This window comes from Corvus hawaiiensis, chromosome 4, assembly GCF_020740725.1.
Source record: "Corvus hawaiiensis isolate bCorHaw1 chromosome 4, bCorHaw1.pri.cur, whole genome shotgun sequence".
In the NCBI taxonomy this organism is placed as follows: domain Eukaryota; kingdom Metazoa; phylum Chordata; class Aves; order Passeriformes; family Corvidae; genus Corvus; species Corvus hawaiiensis.
Window position 1 is genome coordinate 36,463,384 of NC_063216.1, and position 18,703 is coordinate 36,482,086.

General features: G+C 44.4%; 1 protein-coding gene across 6 annotated transcripts in view; it reads left to right on the forward strand.

The window, feature by feature from the left end:
- The first annotated feature begins 8,032 nt into the window (after positions 1 to 8,032).
- Positions 8,033 to 18,703, forward strand: part of ATP2B1 (ATPase plasma membrane Ca2+ transporting 1) — a 60,855-nt gene continuing 50,184 nt past the window's right edge. For 5 of the 6 annotated variants that reach the window (XM_048301422.1, XM_048301424.1, XM_048301425.1 and 2 more), the window contains exon 1: positions 8,339 to 8,445. The gene's annotated coding sequence lies outside the window, so the exon portion shown is untranslated. Of the gene's footprint in view, positions 8,125 to 8,338; positions 8,446 to 18,703 lie in introns of those variants that run through there. The other variant, XM_048301423.1, reaches the window with a different exon arrangement.

The window sequence follows — 18,703 nt, forward strand, 5'->3', positions numbered from 1 at the left end:
CAATGATTTTAAAAAAAGCCCCATCTAATACAAGTATGAGATATATTCATTGATTTTTCTCACATCATTGTATTTAATTTTGTCAACCATAAAACCAAAAATATTATAAGAATATATCCCAATGTGCACATTGCAGGAGAAAATAGAAGTGTTGTAGTAAACTATTAAAAAACTCTACCCCTCAGCCTCAAAACAAAAATTTTTGAAGGGAGGCAAAAAGTTGTTATTTTTATCTGTCTCAGTCAACAGTGGGAAACTCCACACAGTAAAAGTACTGCAGTATGGGATAAGAGTATTATTATAGCTTCATCTCTGAATTTCCTGGCATTAAGGGTTTAAGAGAGGTACTTTATCTTAGCTTTACTTGCTTGCCAATTTAATGTTTCATGGAGTTCTTTATCTAATTTAGAAAAGAGGAATAGATCAGAGGAAAAGAAAAAAAAAACCCAAACAAACCTTATCTGTACAATACTATCTTTTTTCTGGCTCTAGAGGTCTTAATTAACTCCTGCTGATTTCACTTCTTATGGTTAGCATCCATGGTTTACCATAAAAGTTCTGGTTCCTTTTTAAAAACAAACAAACAAAACCACAAACAAACAAACAAAACTCAACAACATTTTGTATGGATCCCATCTAAAACCATCAGATTTCCTAACTTTTTTTCTAAAATGGATATTTCTGCTTAACTTCACAACAAAATTAAAATGGATAGGGATATGCATGAGGAAAGAAACATAATAAGGAAAGGAACAATTTTTGGTTTAGGTAACAAGGTGTATTTTCTAATACTGACAGAATTTGTGGTCATTTTACTGTTGTCTCACAATTTAATTTTTTTTTTTTTTTTTGCAAATTATAATACTGTTCTAGAGTTTCAGCTGGACATCTTTTTAGATTGGTTTCCTTCTTAAGCAACATCTCTATATGTATTTGTATATTTTTATATTTGTTTATACATGCCAACACTATTTTTGAGGGAGATTCTTGACCTTTTTCCAAGTGCTTACATTTCCCTGTACTTTGACAGAGCATCACAAGCTTAAACAGAGCCACATAAAGGTCGGGGGCAGATAAATATACGGTGATTACAAAGATCAGAGCTTAGGTCTCAGTGTCATTTTCAAAACATGTTGTGAGAGTCCTGTCACTTGGACCCTGCAACTCAAACTGTATTCCTAAGAAACTCCATGCACCGCATCCATTGCAGGACCCACAGTTATTTTCTTCCTATGGCCTGCTGGTCTTGCAGCACTTTTAAAGGCCACTTACCTATGCTGCCAAGGACGCCCCGTACAATCACTCTTATCTGTAGTTTCACAGAGCAGCTGTGGGCCCTTTCTGCTGTCCTGGGGGCCATTCTGAGTATATGGCTTGGTAAAAAAGGCACTGCCCAGGCTTGGGGGCTTGAACGTGAAAGGCACTGAGAATTAGTTGAACAGTGAAAATGGCCTGGTTGTTTTTAACATCAAGCTGAGCGAAACACAATAAATAAACAAATTTAAGTTTTACTGTAAATCTAATATTGAATAGATCTGAACACCTTTTACATGCATTCATTTTAAAATACCTTCTAATAATCCAAGATATTTTAACTAAAATAGACATCAGCTTTAGTAATTATTCAGTATGTGCAGCTCTCACCAAATCCAGTCAGAACTGAAGATAACAAATTGTCAGTGTTTGGACTGCTGACACGTACAAAATATTTTTCTATTTTTTAATCCACTTCTCTCCTAAAACAAACTGCCTTTACTGCTACCTAACATGTTGTAGCCTGAAGATATCCTACAGCAGTACTATTACTAGATGTACCCATAACATGATATATTCAAGCTTCAGTAGCTCAAGACAAGGCTGCCGTGTTATCATATTGAGAAAAGAGAACTTAAAGGAAAATTCTATTGATCTTTTCTACTAGAACATAATAGAAATGTAGTTTATGTTATAAGAACTTAGTAAATTTTCCTCATTTTTATGAGTTGGCAAGCAACATTCTGAATTATTTTTAAAAGTTTGTTTCCACTTACCTTAATATTTATGATTCTATTATTACCTGATAATAGAGACAACACCCAAGGCAAGATTCATCTTTTGACTGCTCATAGTCTACATTTAAACACTGTAAGCATACTTGATTTTATGTATACAGAAGTATAAACATTTTTTTAAATACTTTTGCTATAATTTATACTACTGTGGAGAGTGATTTTTTTTAAGCTTTGATACTAGGTATTTTATATCCTCACCTTTTCATAGATATCCAAATTTTGACCTTGAAAATCTTCAGATCTGTATTTGTAATCTGAAAAAGATTATTTCTGAATAAATCTTACAAGGCTGAGCCCAGAGGTTGAAACTATTTAAAAATGCATGTGAAGTAGGTCATTAGTAATATTCTTTAAATGCAATTTTAGGTAGGTGGAATAATTTTCTTAGTATCTTAAACCTAGACAAGATGATTTAGAGCTGTATGTGATTAACAAAATAAACAATTTATTCCACTGTGTTCTGGTCATCATTTATCATTTGAATGATTAATTCTTGACTAAGGTAGTAGAAATAAGGTAGTGCTCTTTTCTGTTACTCCTCCTTAAAAGAAATGCAGAATGGGAACTGTTACTTCTAATGACTCTTAAATGTTTCAAACCCGACTTGAGCAATCACCAAGGGGGAGAAATGCTAAGGTTGGCTGAAGGAACCCAAAGCGTAATTGAGTTATCTATTTTCTTATCCAAAGGACTTTGAACTAGCATTGTTAAGAGACATTTTGCTCCTTAAGAAAATTTTCCAGCACTGATGAGATCAGGGAGGGGCTACTCTTTATAAGACCAATTTTTGTGAGTCAGGAGTGTGACTCAGACTGGTCAGTGATGTTGATTTTAGTTAGCATCAGAAAGAGATAGCTTGGTTACCCCTTTTGCTTCTTATCTGGTGGAGAGGAGGAAAAACAAATAACTCCCTTGTCACTTAATCACATTGGAGAGGAACACAACAATTTACAAACCAAATATTCAGTCAGCATGAACTGGAATAGGTCACAAAAAGAAGTGAAATCAATGAAGCCTCACTAACATCAGCTGAAAAGAGGGTCTCAAAGGTAAGGCCACAACTTCATCAGACAAGTTAGAAGGCTTAAAAAGCAACACATCTAAAAGCACACACAGTATCATAAATCTAATGAACTAACATTTTTATTTCGGTCCAGAATTGTACATACCATGAACCCCCAAAAGGTCCTCTGTAGTTTGGTAAGTAAAATAGTCACTCCTACATTTTGAGTCTTGGGGTGATAGGTGAGCAGCAAGAGCAATGCATGTCCACACCAAGGAGTTGATGTCTAACAGCAGCTCCTGGGAAATGGAAACAGTAGCTTATTTTTAACAAACCCTTCTAGTCAACTGGACAAAACTGCCTCCAGGACAGCCTTGCTTGAAACTTTGGCCATCCTTTAGGGATTCAACAATGAATTTGCCTTGGGGGAGAAAGTATCAGCTCCAAACTGGGGAAGTACAACATAGGAAGTCACTTCCATGGAGGTAGCTGGATGCTCTCTAGATGCATTTTTAGTAGTTATTTACTGAGTGATAGCATACATCCATTTCCCAGTCATTTCTCACTTTCTAAGAGGCAACCATGGTCATACTATGTCATCACCATCCATACTTGGTTCTAATGATTTATGTTTTCTCATGAAAGGCTTCCCAAATGGTTTTATTTTTTCCTGCTCTTTATAAATGTGTCAGTTATTGCTATCCCACCCTGCTCTATATTCCCCTTCTCTCTCATGCCTGCTCAAATTCCTTTAACTGGTCAAATTCTTCATCAATTTCAGGATTTATGCTTTGTTGTTTTTTTTTTTTTTTTTTTATATTTGCATGTAGATATTGTGCCCTTGTTCATGAAATACCTTTCCACTCTTTCATCTGCTCTGGGACTGTAATGTTGCTGGGCTGCAGAGGTGCCTGAAAAGAACATAAAAAGAAGAAACAGTTAATATATTAAGTCCAGTGTATCTTTTTCTTTATATATTTAATATGCAATATCCATGAAAACCAGTATGTGCAATAACTGTTACTTCTCACATTGCCTTGTTTATTCTTTTAATCTTTCACCCTCCTGATCCTGCAGTATCACAGTAAAACATAAAACTGAATGAAAAAAAAATTATCCAAAATTGTTGAGGGGGAAAAATAGAGAAAATAAAATCAACTATTTGAAATTATCATATGCATTCTCGAGGGGAAGCACATTATGCACAAATCCTGAGCTCCAGAACAGTCAAGAGAAAGAATTTTGAGCTTATAAAAATGCAAATGTTTACAGATAGTCATCTTTCCTAAGGGCGGGGTGGAGTATTTCAAGATTAAATGGTGATACTGTTTTGTTACACAAGGTCATTGCTAGGCTGCAGGGGTGAATAATAGAACAATTTGGTCATTGTGCCACCTACAAGATGAGTGAGTGGTCTACTGTTTGCCTATCTAGATGGCTGTTTAGTCTTTTAGGCAACGATTGATCTTTTAGGATGCAGGATACTGGAATAATCACAAGATGCAGCCTCCAGGGCCTGTCAGGAATGAGCTCAAGGCATCAGCCAAGAGCATGGAAAACAGGAATCTTCTCCGTGGTGGACTGAAGAGATTGGTCAAACAGCAGTATTGAACTGAGAAAGGCAACTGGGAGAAGTGTACCTGGCACAGAAACATTTGGTTCTGCAAAACCCGTGGAAGTTTTAGACACTCGTATCTCCTTGCTCACACACAATTATTCCCCTAACTTGGCATGCTTACTCTGTGCTCTCCACTTCCATCCAATTTAATAAACTGACTGAGTTTGAACAGGATAAACACTAACAGAATAGTCAAGAAAACAGTTTCAAAAAAGTTAAGATGTAGACACTTATTATGAAAAGCCTGTTTTCACTCTTCTCCGATCAAACCCACCATGAGATTTTGCCAAAAGTCCCCTAGTTGATACAGGATGGTGAGGTGGGCACTCAGACCTTGGTCACCTTAGTAATTTTTGACCAAATATTGTAACGATCCAAATACCCTAATTCTTACTCTTATGTTAAAAGTCTCATAGTAAGGAGATTAGATACAGGCAATCCACTTAAATTTTCTGTGACACATTTTCTGTGTCTATTAAAATGTGTGATGCTTGTGTCATTAGCATGTTGGTCATGGAACTGAGCTGAAGTACTGGCACTGATTTGTCAAATCTGGCCTTTCCAAATGGTCTGCAAACCAGTCTGAATTTTCCTGAAATGGTACTGTTTCCTCAAAAGTTAAATGAAAGGTCTCCAGAAATATTTCTTTGTGCATCTTGGTTTTGCTTGCTTTACACCATTAGTGACCTACATTATATGGAATGTTTTCTGTTTGTCAATTATATACACTAACCCTTAGAAACAGCAGAAGCACCTATTTTCTCACAGAAGAAAAAAAATTATGAAATCTGTTGGATATTGAGGATTAATTTGGAAAATTTTTAAATCCTCAGGGAGAAGATTCTGTGGAGATATAAGAAATTTCTCCTTATTTTCAGTCAATGTGTTGCATGTTTTTGTGCTATCCCTGTGTATCAATGCAAGAGGAACATTGACTATTGTGTGCCTTGAAAAATGTATCCACTTAGAGAATTCTACCATAAAAGATAATGATTATATGTACCCCTCCCACCTTTGCTTCCTTTCTGTGAAGAAAATAGGACATTATTCCAATTTCATAGAAAAAGTACTGAAGCACAACCTACCTACCTTCCCTCAAGACAAACGGAAGCAGGTACAGATATGTACCCAAACTGCAGTGCTTTAAACACATCATCTCCTTCTTAGCTATACCAAAGCTAATTTTATCTGCCCGAGAGCGAGGAGATATGACAGAACTGTGCAGAACACATCTGCCAGGCTTATAAAGCTGTACTGAGAAATGCAATTTCCAAGTGCCTGGGGAAAGGAAGCCTCACTGAACTACAGCCATAAGTACAGAGGAGGATGCTGAACTGCAAACAGAATGCAAGAGAATTTGCTTTATGTATGTTCAGGTAGTTTTATATTCTCCTTCTGGGAAGAAATGCAAGAAATGTCCTCAACAGAACAGTCTGCAGGATTGCTTACCTCATTATTTTGATTTTTCAATTGACCTCTAGATACGGAGAGGTAAGGTAGTATTTTTAGCAACATCCAAAATGGGCAGGAGCCATTTACTGCTCACAGTCTCTTTTGATTGCTTCTCTTGAACAAGGAGAAAAATGTAACAGACATTCAGGTAAGAAAGAAAGAGACAATGAACCTCAGGCAAGCCATAATAATAGCGTAGTTAGGATGATTTATTTATTTCCCAGTCCTTGTGGGCTGCTTTGTGCTGACTTCATCCTGTTGCTTTAACCCTCTAGGCTCTGCATCATCTCGGGTACAGCTGCATAAGCTTCTCCATTCATTTCCTTTGCAGCACTGGGATTTGAACGATAGCGAAGGTGAAGCAGGATATTTATGGCAGGCTCAAAGAACCTGACAGCTTGGGACACAGCTGGCCAGTCACTCCAGCGAGATGTCCAACAGGGGAGAGGGGAGGATGTCAAAACACAGCTCAAAAACCCACACAAATAGGTTATAGAATGGCATACAGTTTACGGATGGGTATTTTTCATTGGGCGGGGGCGGGGGAGCGAGAGCGGTGAGAGATCTACTGCACTGGAAAAGAACAGAAATCAGGGTTTTCATTTCCAGTTTAATTCCCAGTCCTGTTATTCATTTCCAGCATCTCCCCGGACAACTCACTTGGGCTCAAACGTTGATAAACCCATTTGTTTTTCTTTCTCCAATCGAAGAGCCTTCGGCTGGAGACTGGGAAGCGCTGAACACCTGCGGCCCCCCCCCCCCACACCTCGTTCTCCAGAGGGAGCTGCCAGGGTTCTCCGAGAGGAGGACACGCCTGACGGGAGGCTGGACCCGGAGCTCCCTGATCCCCACCGTCGGCAGCGAGCGACACGCTCGTTCCTGCCGCTCCGGACCCGCCAGCGGCCCCACGCAACAGGGACCTCCTGCCGCAGCGCACCCCGGCAGACACAACGGAGCCTCGCCCGGGCTCCACCGCGCTCCCCGCGCCCTGTGCTCAGCGTCGCCAGCGCGGCTCCCACCGGCTGCTCTCGGGAGGGGGAGGCCGTGGGGGGACAGCGCCCCGGGCCCCGGCGGGCACGGCACTGCACGGCGCCCCCGCGCCCCCTGGGGCAGGGGAGGACCGCGCCCGGGGCGCCCGGCGGTCCCTTAGGGAGCCTCCCCCGACGGCGTCGCCCCCGCCTCCGGGACGGCTCCGGCCCCACGCACGGCCCCCGCCCACCGGGGCAACAGACGCGTCCCGGTCCGGACGGTGGCCGTCCCTCCCTCGTGGGACCGCGGCCTCTCCCGCCGCCGGGGGATCCCCGCCCCTTCGAGGCAGCCCGCGTCCCCGCAGGCGGCGGCCCGCGACCCACAGGCGGAGGAACGCGACACGACAGCCCGCCTCGCCCCGCCCCCGTCCCGCCCCGCCGGAGCCGCTCGTGGCAAAGTCACCGACCCCCGAAGCCCGCCGGGCTCCATCAAACGCCGCGGCCCCGCCCGCCGACGTCATGGAAACAAGCGCGTCAGCCTCCCGCCCGCCAGTGGCGGCGGCGGCGGCGGGCGGGCATCCGCGCGGGGCCCCGCCCCCGCGGGCGCCGTGCCTACCGGGGCCCCGCCTCCGCCTCCCCCATTGAAGACTCCGCACGTCGGGTCCCCCCTTCCTCGGTCGAGAGAGGGGCCCCGTCACGTGGCCCGCACTCCGCAGGCGGCGAGGGAGGCGGCGGGGACCGGCGGCCGCGGCGCCGGGAGAGGAGGGGGCGGTGGGCGCGGGCAAGTGAGTGACCGCGGCGGGCGGGCGGAGGCGGGAGGCGGGCGGATCCTCGCGCTCCGCCCCGCCCCGCCCTGCCCGGTGGCGCCCGGCTCCTGTAGCGGTTGCTCTGCGGCGCCGGGGCTCGGCGGCGCGCTCGGCGCTGCCCGGTGCGTGCGGGGGAAAGGAGGCGGGCGGGCCCCGGGGAGCAGCGGCGGCGGTGGCGGCGGCGGTGGGAGCGCCCGCGAGGAGGGCGAATCGCTGATTCCTGCCGGTGAGGCGACGGGGGCGGGGCGGGCGGTCCGCGCCCCCCTCCCTCCCTCCTTCCTTCTCCTCCCCCGGCTCTCCCCGCGCCGGTGCCCCCTCCCTCCTTCCCTCCCCAATTCGGTCGCCGCTTCACCCCCCCCGCCCCCTCTCCCGCCCTCCTCGCGCGGCCGCAGGGCGGGGGCGGCGCGGCGGGGCCGGCCGGCCGTGGGCAGGGCGGGGAGCGCGGGGACCTTGTGCGCTCGGCGAGCGAACGAGCGGGCGGCGTCAGGTTCACGGGCGCCTCGTCCTGGCCCCCGGCTGGCGGCTGTGTCGGCCCCACGGCGCAGAGGTAAGCTCGGCGGCGGCGGCTCGGAGCGGCTCTCCTCCCGGCTGGCCGACCGGGGTGGGCAACAGCGTAGCGGCAGGTGCAGCGCTGCTCCGCTCCCGCCGCGGGGCTGCGAGCAGTGGCTCGGGGGGGCGGCGCGGCCGGAGGGGCTGGGTGCCGCGCTTCCGGGCTTTCGCCGGTTCTCCCCGCAGGTAACCGGAGCGTGCACCTGGCCGCCACCGTGCAGCCGGGGCACGGCGTGACCTTGAGGGCAGCAGATGCGGGGCTGAGCCGCCGCGGGAGCGCACCGCCATACCGTCGGGGACCCCGCGGCTGGACACGGGCGGCACGCCACGGTCCCGCAGCTGCCGGCGGGCGGGCGCGCACACGCCGTGGATTAAGGTGGTGCTCAGCCCTCGCCGCCCGCCGGGTTAAGTAGCTGGGATTAGCCCGCTGCGGCAGCACGACACCGACATCCCGGGCGCTTCGCCGCCCCGCGGGGGCTGGGAGCCCGGCACCCGCACCCGCGCAGCCTCCCCCGCCGCTTGCCTCCCTACCTCCCTCGCCCGCCCGCCGCGCCCCCAGGGCGGTGTTTTTGGCCGCGGCTGAGTCGTACGCAGCTTTCCGTCGGAGCGGGCGGGCTGCTTTGATTTATCGATGCCTGGCCGGGCTGCTCATCGACCGGCGCGGACGAGGAGGGGATGCGGCACCACTTCGGGTGCCGGGAGAGCGAAGCCCTTGCGGGCGTTTCGCCGCGGGTGAGCCTGGCCCCGCGCGGGTCCGCTCCGCGGTGGGAAGCGCCTCTAACGGCGGTGTCATCCTCGTCCCAGGGGTGCGTGTAACCTTTGGCTGTCGCACCACGTGAGTTTGGGAGCGGACTGGAGCCTCCGCCGGGGATGGCTGGCCGCTGCGAGCGCCGGAGGCAGCGCTCGCGGTGGGGAGAAATGGGGTGGGTGTCCGCGCCGCCGTCTGCCCGGGCTTCCGGCCGAGCCTCTCGGTCGGTCGGTAAAGGCTGAAGTCGGAAGGGACTTAGGATTTCGAGAAGAAGATCTCATGAGAAGCTGTCGGGCTGAAGTGGTCTGTGGTCCTGAGGAGCGTTTCCTTTAGAGCGGCCGTGCGAGTGGTGTTTACCGGGGGCAGGAGGGGGCTCAGCCTGAGCCCGGGGAAACGTTCAGAAACCGAGAGCTGTGGTCGAGTCCGTCCCAGGGTTCGCAGCCTGGGGGGCAGTGTATTAGTTCAGCTGTAATAGGCGTTTATGTAGTACTGTGCATGTTCCATACTCCACAAAAATCTTTTTTACGTTTGACTTTTTAAACGGTCGCGGGTGGTGACGAGAGACACGAACAGTAACAAAATTTCGGGGGCTTTTTTTTCTCGTGATTTTGAGATCCACGTTACAGAAATCCGTAAATATCTGTTATATACGGCATTCGTAAATTTGTAACTCCAGATGCGGGGGCTTTCTTCTCAAGGTCCGTTCAGAAGGAACTGGTGATAGTACCTTATGCTGTGTCTGAAACCGTCATTCTGAGAATGTTTGCTGGTATCTTGCCTCACAGTGCTTGAGAGGTGACTACCTAGGTGGCCATTCAAATCATATCCCTTCTTAGAAGTCAAGTTCCAAGCCCACTTGTGAAATATCTTCCATCATTAGTGGCTGGCAATCTTGACTTCCTGGGGAATGAAGTGGGTGTGCCTTTGGAAAACCACTGCCTGTAGAAAAGCTGCTGCATCTCTGAAACATTCCTGGGTCCTAATGAATTTGAGTTAAAATAAAAGGTTTAGGTGCTTGAAAAGGTGTTGGTTAGATAATTTGCTAATTCCTTGGTTCACCATACAGTGTGTTCAGAAGGTGGTAGCTGTAGCTATAGCTAGGGCCATTTTTTCCCCCGTTTGTTGGTGCTTTTCAAGGATTTCTTCCAAACACCACAAATCGTGAATTCCAATAGAAGTAAACTTGTGTATCTTTAAACTATTGGCTCTTCTGGCAGGAATAGCTTCCAATGTACTAGGACTTTAATACTTATGGCATAATGAATGGAAACTCTCGGTGTCAGTGGAAAAAGTGGTCACTGAATTCAGTGAGGGAAAAAAACTCATACACTTAAATGTGAATTTTCGGTCTGGAACAGCATCACTGTGTGGTTCGGTTAATTGCTGCTCCCACTGTTGATTATGGTAACTGACCCAGGTTAGGTTAGCTGAAGGAAATGTGAATCCTGAGTTGTGTACAGACACTTGCAGGTTTTCCCAATCAATGTTCCTATGTCGGTGCTAAATTGCCACATTATTACTTCTATCCACTCAAAGAAAAACGCTGCTTTCCATGTGGATCATTAAAATGATACAAGTCAAAAATAATTTTAAAGGGAATTGTGGATGTACTCTTTGTAAGAACACATACTGTTACTACTGCATATTAAGCAAAAGTGTTTGGGAATTCAAAGCAGAAAACAAGACTTCTGTCACATTAGCATTGAGTAAACTGTGTATCGGTTTCTTACACAAAGTTGCATTACATACAGATAGTGGTACAAGGAAAGGATCCCCATTCATGTAATATATATTCAGCTAATAATCTGGGGGTAATCCTGCAAATTAAAATCCACTGTTGTCTAAAATTAGAGTGTCATTTAGAAAGTCAAAGTGTCCTGTAGCAAAGGCACAAAGGTCTATCACTACTATTATCTTTAACTGCTTGAATTTATTTGGAAAGAAGAATATGATAAATGAGGGGCAATCATGAGATGATACTAAGAAGGAAGAAACATAGGCTGGATCTGCTAAAGCCACCTCAAAAACAGATGCTTTGGGAGAATTAACTTCACCAACATTTAAGATTTTAGAGCTGGGAGCTTGCTATTAACTGCCAAGTTCAAAATGGACCTGCTGAAACAATCAATAACATGCCATAGCAAGCAAGTCTTCCTTGACATGAGGGTGGACAAGATAACCTAAAGTATCTTCTAACTCGAATTTCTTCCATTAAGGTAGGCTAAATATTAATGGCATTCTTTACCACTGAAATATGACCCCAGTAATGTCTTTCAGTGTTTGAACTGTTTATTTTAATATATGTTCTCTTCTATTTTTAAAGAGAAAATAATACTAGTGCCACAAGGGATTCACATTTTGCTCAAAGTCAGGTTTCAGTTAGCAAAATTTAATGCAGAATAACGAACAGCTATGATTAGTCCTCGGCATTTAAAGGTAAATATCTTTTGAGAAACAAGGGAGACTGCTTGAATCTCTAAGAGATCTCTGTTATAGAAGTTCATGCTTATTTTATTACAAAAGGATCAATACAATTGCAGTAATAGTCTTAAATTTGTATCTAGTATTCTCTACTTGTCTTAAAATGAGTAATAATAATAAGACTTGTTAAAAGTTGCAGTACAGGTGATAAGGATCTTTATAAGGTATTTTAATTAAAAGCTAGATAAAATCTAGGAGTTGCAGTATTGTGTCTAAAAAGCTAAGATTAGCTCTGCCTACTGCCTTTCTAGAGTGTGTGCAATGGTCTCAAGCAGGTTTTTGGGGTTTTTTTATTCAAACCTGTTAAGTTTTTTCTGAAGACATTTTTATTTCTTCTTGCAAAATTTAACAGATTGAAGAACAAGGGAGGCAGGAGAGAGGAGGTGATACTCTTGCTGATTTGAAAAAGAAAAGTGAGCCTATGATGCTTTATGTAGAGGATGGGTATTTCTCACAAGCATTAAGATTTACTAATTTAATTCAAAATAGCTTGCCTTTATAAATGTTGGATTCCTTCACTTTTCACTAACTAATGTTAGTGTTCTCCTAACTTAGGTTTCAATTAGCTGAAATGACCATGTTCATTAATTGAACAGCAGAGTGATAAAAAAGTGAGAATTTTTTGTTAGTGAAGCCCCCCAAACATCTGTTATTGCATGTAAAAAATAAAAATGTGTTCAGCAGTTTCACACAGATGATGTAAGCAGTGATAATGAGCAGTAGAGAAGGAGGATTTCCAGGAGGTGACATGTACAATGAAATCAACAGGCAAAATATTAGACTAACCCATCTTGAAACAGTTGCACCTACTCACACTGAATGTAATTTCTGCACAAATACATGGTATTGTCCGGTTTGTCTTTTATTTTTAAATTATCAGGCGTTCAAATACAGTTAATTAAAATGAATTTCTAGTTTTCATGACAGATTTCACTTGATATGAGCAGTATCTTTGAAGGATCTGTCTGTTCAAGCTATTCATATTCCAATACATGTTATGAAAATTATTTCTGCTGCCACTTATAAGTCTTACTCTAACTGACAGATGACAGCAGGAGGTGTTATTAGTTTAATTTTGGTGAATTGCAAAGTAGGAATGAGGCTTTCTCCATTGGTATTGCAAAGGTCTGCTGGGAGAAGAAATCTAAGGAAAATGTAGGAGGCATTTAAAAAAAAAAAATCAGAAATAGCTCTGAAAATAATTTTTTTTTTTTTTTTCCAGTAAGAGATAAAACGTAATTGCTGTTACAAAGCAGACAAATAACATCTGCCTTGCCTTTGAAGGGTAATGGACTGAGAAACAGAATATATTCCTCCTTACTGGTGTTTGCAACAGTACTGTGCAGTTAAAGAGTGCATGGATGCATTTGGAGGATGACATTTGATAAACTTTGTTGCTGGCTGCTAAGTCTGGCTGGTTCTGCCACTTACAGCATAACTTCTCTCAGCACTAGGGGTAGCCCTGGCTTATTGCTGGCCATAATCTGATGCTGGTTTGGAGAAGAGAGTTAGGTAAGTTTCTGCATGGCCTCCTATTTACAGTGGACTTCAGTGGTTTGTATGTCCAGTTTTCTTAATATTGTGTATGAGCTGGATGTCGCCTTAATTCCCAGTGAGCACAGGAAACACCATGTTCTTAAAACACACTTCGGGGAGCCTATCACTTGTAATCTGCTACCCTTACTTGTGCCCTTATATTCACAGAAAGATAAGGTAGCAGCAGGGAAAACAACACTATTGGGTTCTCACCACTTGGTGTACAGTGTCTGGTCAGAGGAGCCCCAGGATGTACCATGCTCTGCATAGTTGATAGCAATAAACCCCAACTCAAGGCAGGAAAGATGATTCAGCCCACTCTGCTTTAAGCAACTATCTAACTTCTGGGGCTCAGCCCAAGGGTCATAGTGGTGTGCTCTTTTTCTGCTTATGTCTGCATTAAAACTTAAACTTTAATATTGACTTTAAGATTTTGAATCAAAGATGAACTTAATCACCTTTACATTAAATACACCAGGGAAAGAAAAATCAAGTGCTGTTTGCTGGAGTGTTACAGATGTGCCCTTATGTAGAAATCACATAACTTTTCTTCCACTTGTTGTTTGACCAGTGACTGGTGGCTTGTCTGCATGGCTCTTTCAGGATTGCCCCTGTGTCTCTGCAAATACAAGGATGTGTTGCTTGTGGTGTGTATTTTGGCTTCTGTCTGGATTTTAAATAAATCAAAACAACTGGTGGCTCCTTATGGGGATAGGAGGAAGAGTCACTCGCTGTGTTTGATGGAGTTTTTCCACTGTAGAAAGAAATAACCATAGTGCTATGGTCTTTATTGAAATAAGTAGCTTAGGCCACTCGCAATAAAAAAGTCTTGTAGTTACAGCACAGGTTTGTTTTTTTTTTAAATACTTGTAGAGTGTTCTAAAAAGTTTAAAGGTGTTCACTGTGACTCTCCAAAAGCTTGGAAAACGTTTGGTTTTGTATGGTAGGCATTTCAAGAGATAGGAGTCTTAAATCCCTATCAAATGATTGGTTAGTAATTTCTGTTAATATGCTTGATGCTTTTTTAATATTCCAAAGTTTTGTCAGGCTTTTATGAAGACCTTCTAAAGCTGCCTACTGATCAGCATAATCCAAGTGACTGAGGACAGAGAGAGCATCATTTGTAATTGCCTATTTGGCTTGTCACTGAGTGTGTCATGGGCTGGCTGAGGTGGCCTCATGGCTACTTTCATTTCCACCTTAGACTAACTGCAATAATTCCCCCCTCCTTTGTGCCATCTCTGCCACTTTGAGTCGACTCAGTGCACCACTAGATGATTTTTTACACAATCTTTGTGCACAAAGTCTCTTCAAGGTGAGAAGTGAGGCTCACGTGAGGGAAGCAACATGAATCTTTGGATTGGTGGTTGGGAATGTTCCTCCTTGTGTCACATGAAACGATTCCCCGGAGAGTATTAACCTTTTCACATAGGAGAACTTGAGGTTATTGTTCTGACAGTAGATGGGAGAGTGGTTTGAGTGCCAGCTTTTAACTAATGGTGTTCCAGAAGAGTATATTTGGGTTAAGACACATGAATTATATTCCTAGGTGGTTTCTGATACTACAGTGGAGGAAAAGATAATGTGCTTATTGTGTTGTGCATCCAGACTTTCTTTCAGATGTTTTTACACAGACAAACCTGAGTAGATCGTAATAAGAAATGAGTAGAAAAGGTGGCAGGTATGGTTAGCCCTTAAACTATCTGAGAAAGGGTGGTATTTTTGAATCTCTTCTGGTTATTTAGATATAGTAGAGAGTAGATCAGCATCTTAATATGTATGTTGAACAGGAGTTTTTTCATTTCCATCTAGGTGCTGCTGCTATTGGTGCAGACATTGCACTTCATATTACTTTACATTGCTTGGGTCTGCCAATTTTTCTCTAGGGAATGAAGCTGGTGCAGAACTTCATGAAGCCTATGGAATACAGTGCAAATCAATACTTAAATTAGAGCAGTGTCTAGCAGCCTCACTCTGTTGAGGTTGTATGAAATGTGAAATGATTTAAACTGGCTGCCAGGGTCTGTGCCAGATGGCTTTCAAATATGCATAGTTGAGAATGACAGCTGGGGAGGGTAGGGAAGGTTCTTTACCACTGCTAGCACAACTGCTTTACTTCTGCTTTATTAATAACGCAAATCATTTCAGCTTGTGTTCACCTACTTCTGCTCCGAAATCCATGTAGTTAACAGTGATGGTGATTTTTCATATTCTGCAATGAACTTGCTTTGCACAGTGAAACATCTTGACGTCTTCACAAGAGTCCGCTTTCAGATGCATTTTGATAATAGGCAGATCTTGTTGTGGTGACTGCAGATCTAAGGATTTGTTCCTGAACTAGAGCTGTGTTTCTAAAGTGAGTTGAAAGAGATTTGGGAATAAAGGACTAAATTCTCTAGGATTTGAGGAAAGCATGGCCTCTTTTTTTCCTGGATTTGTGTGTACGTGTGTTGTTTACTGGTAGTAGAGGCACTTACAGTGGAGTTATCCTTCATATAGAGTCAGCCACTCTGCAACGCATACCAGGTTATGGGAACCATTTGGAAGAACTTTAGTACAAATACACATATCAAAAAAACCCCCAAAAACCAGCATATACAGCAGTCGTACATACTAAGTCTTGCTTGTGAGTGATCAATTTGTGTATGGCTTTCTTTTTTTCTTATTGATCCTGGTGTTGCTGGGCACTGGACAGCAGCTTCTCAAATTATATTAGTAAAATAGTTTAGAAAAAGTCTTGGTTGTGTGAAGTCTGACACCCTAAAGCTGTGTTGTGCTACCTTCTAACACAGAAAATTGGTTACCAGATGGAAAAATACAACGGATGTGTGCTTGAGGGGAGTACTTCATGTTTTCTGGGAAGATAGTAGTAACATTTTTGATAGGTGGACCTCTCATTTCAAAACTGCAATGCTGAATTTGCATAGGCTCAAAACTTTATATTTACCTTCTATTGATAGTCAAAACTAAGGCTACAGAAATGAATATGGAGAATAAGGTTATATACATAAACCCTGGGCAAAATGCTTTGAACTGGACAAAGTAAATACATGTTACCTTAAGGCAGTGATTGTAAAACAGGCCAATTTCAAGCTCCTGATGGGGAGCTGCCAAAGGCTTCTCCTGAGCATTACTGAGCTGACAAAGTAAAAACACTTCTGACCCGCTTTCCTCTTCACTGTCACAGCTGACAGTAGCTGAAAGTGGTGCCGTGGTGGTAGGGCTACTGCATGGCCTTAGATTCCTGGAGCGAGGGTGAACAGGAGACCTGAGGCTGCCTGGCACCTGTACCCTGCTGTGGGGAGGAGGATGCCTGTAGGAAAGGTCTTGGCCATCCTGCAGACAGAAAGCCTGAGCCAGCTGCAGGGCTGTCTTGTGCTGGCAAAGACTGGCCCATGCTGGGGGCAGCATGAGCAAGAGCGTGACCAATGGGTTTTAGTCATGCTTGTGAGGCCACATCCAAAAATGGTGCCTTGTTTTGCACCTCTCCTGACAGTTGATGAGGGGCCATCCTGCAGTGTGTGGGGAGAAGTAGAGTGAGGTGGCTTTGCTTGACCTGGAAGGGGGAAAGCTAAAGAGGGACCCTGGTGATGGTCTGTAGTGGGGCCTTGCAGGGAAGGTGCAGCTAGGCTCATCTTTTTCCCAGGATGAGCGTGGGGGTGTGGAGAAGAGCTTCCATGATTGACTTGAGCTGGTGAGGCCTGTGCTGGCTGGAAGGGGCAGTCCCAACACCGTGTGACCTTCAGGAGGAACCGCTGGTGTTGCTGCTGTCTTCCTTGTCACCAGTTCTCATCTAGGCTGTCCCCTGACCTTGAGGTCAGGTGAGCGGTGGTGCTGGCGCAGGGCTGTACCTTCTGGCAGTGGCACAGGCTTGGGTATTCCTAAACTAACTGTGAAGCCACATCCTTCCTCTTGCTCTGACATGGTAGTGCAGCTGCTTGATATGTGAGTTCAGCCCGGCCAACTGTGCTTAACTTTGGCAGAGCAATCCTGGCCACTTACATAAGCATCTTAAAAAACTGAAACTAGTCACTCTGGGCTGCTTCTGTTGCTGAAGCGACACAAGCGCATCTAAGATGAGATTCGTGTGACTATTTTAGATCATGTCCTAGGTGGCTAAATTCAATGTTTTGATAATTATGTTTGAATTTATCCATTGCCTATTTACAAAAAGCGCCTGAAGTGCCTACCTGAGAGGTAGGTGTTCCCATTTGGTCACGTGAATCTTTCATATGATGGGAGGAATGTAAAGTTTTAACCCATTAAATGCACACAGGCTTCAGAACTTGTGATAGACCCTTCAGGTGGTGAAAATAGGTGATGGGGAAGAGCACAATTTCAACACTGACTTTTAAAAAAACTCTTACATCAGCTGCATGCTGTCTATTACCAATTATTGAAGTACTAAATCTTGGGGAGTGATTAATGCTAGAATCAGTAGTTGTTCAGCTGTGTACTAAATAGAAAGTTTTCAGGTTAAAAACTGAGATAACAACAAGCCTCTGTAGATCCTTAAAGACAGCTGTAGTAATTCTAAAGTGTAAAATTCTGTGGAATTTGCTGTAGAAACTTAACCAAGAGGAAGGATGCTCATGTTTCAAGGGGCTTTTCAGCCCTTTCCCCTGCACCCTACTTACTTTATATAAATGGATCATGTGTCTTAACTAGCTGATTAGAAGCCTAATGTCAGCCTCTCAAATGTAAAGTGTGTTATAAACATAGCTATTTGGGAGCTTAGCAAGGGTTCAGTTGTGGAATGAATTAGAATTTGTGGTATATTTCTTGTGAGTATGGTTTCATATTTGCTTAACTCAGGCAGGTTCAGTGTAGTTCTGTGCTGTGTTTTGAGCTGGCACTGGTAATGGATTATCTGTATGGTGAGTCTGGTTAGATAACCAGTCTGCCTGAAAAAAAAAGCATTTTTCCTATCTGTATAAGCTTTTCATGTATTTGCAGGAACTTCACTGTTGTCACAAGAGACTGCAATAACCTGGGGAAGGAAAGGATGATCAGAGTGGTTGGGATGCATCCTGATACTTGATCATCACCATGTTTGTGATGGAAGAAGCATGGCTTTCCTTGCTGGGGTTGCTCTGCATAGAACATAGCTGGGGTCCTGGGAACCACCCAGGCACAGCACACAAATAGTGAATACTGCAGGAGCCCTGGTTTTCAACAGCAAAACCGTGAGATGGCCTTGTTGCGTGATGGGGGTAAAACTTTTTAGTCAGCTATAAAATATCATGTAAGCTCTGTAAGATGGCAACCAGTTCAGCCCACTCTGACTTACTAATTTTGTGAATCTGCCACGTGAAAATGAAGCTGAGAAGTGAACACCACTTTCTTGTAGATGGGGAAAAGAAACAGCTATCTAACTTGCTGAAGGGTGGTTCTTCTATTTTTAAAACTTGAAACAAGTGAAGGCTAAATTATGTAGCTATAGGCGCATTCTTCTTTGGTAGGTAGTAATCAAAATCTAATGATTCAAGCT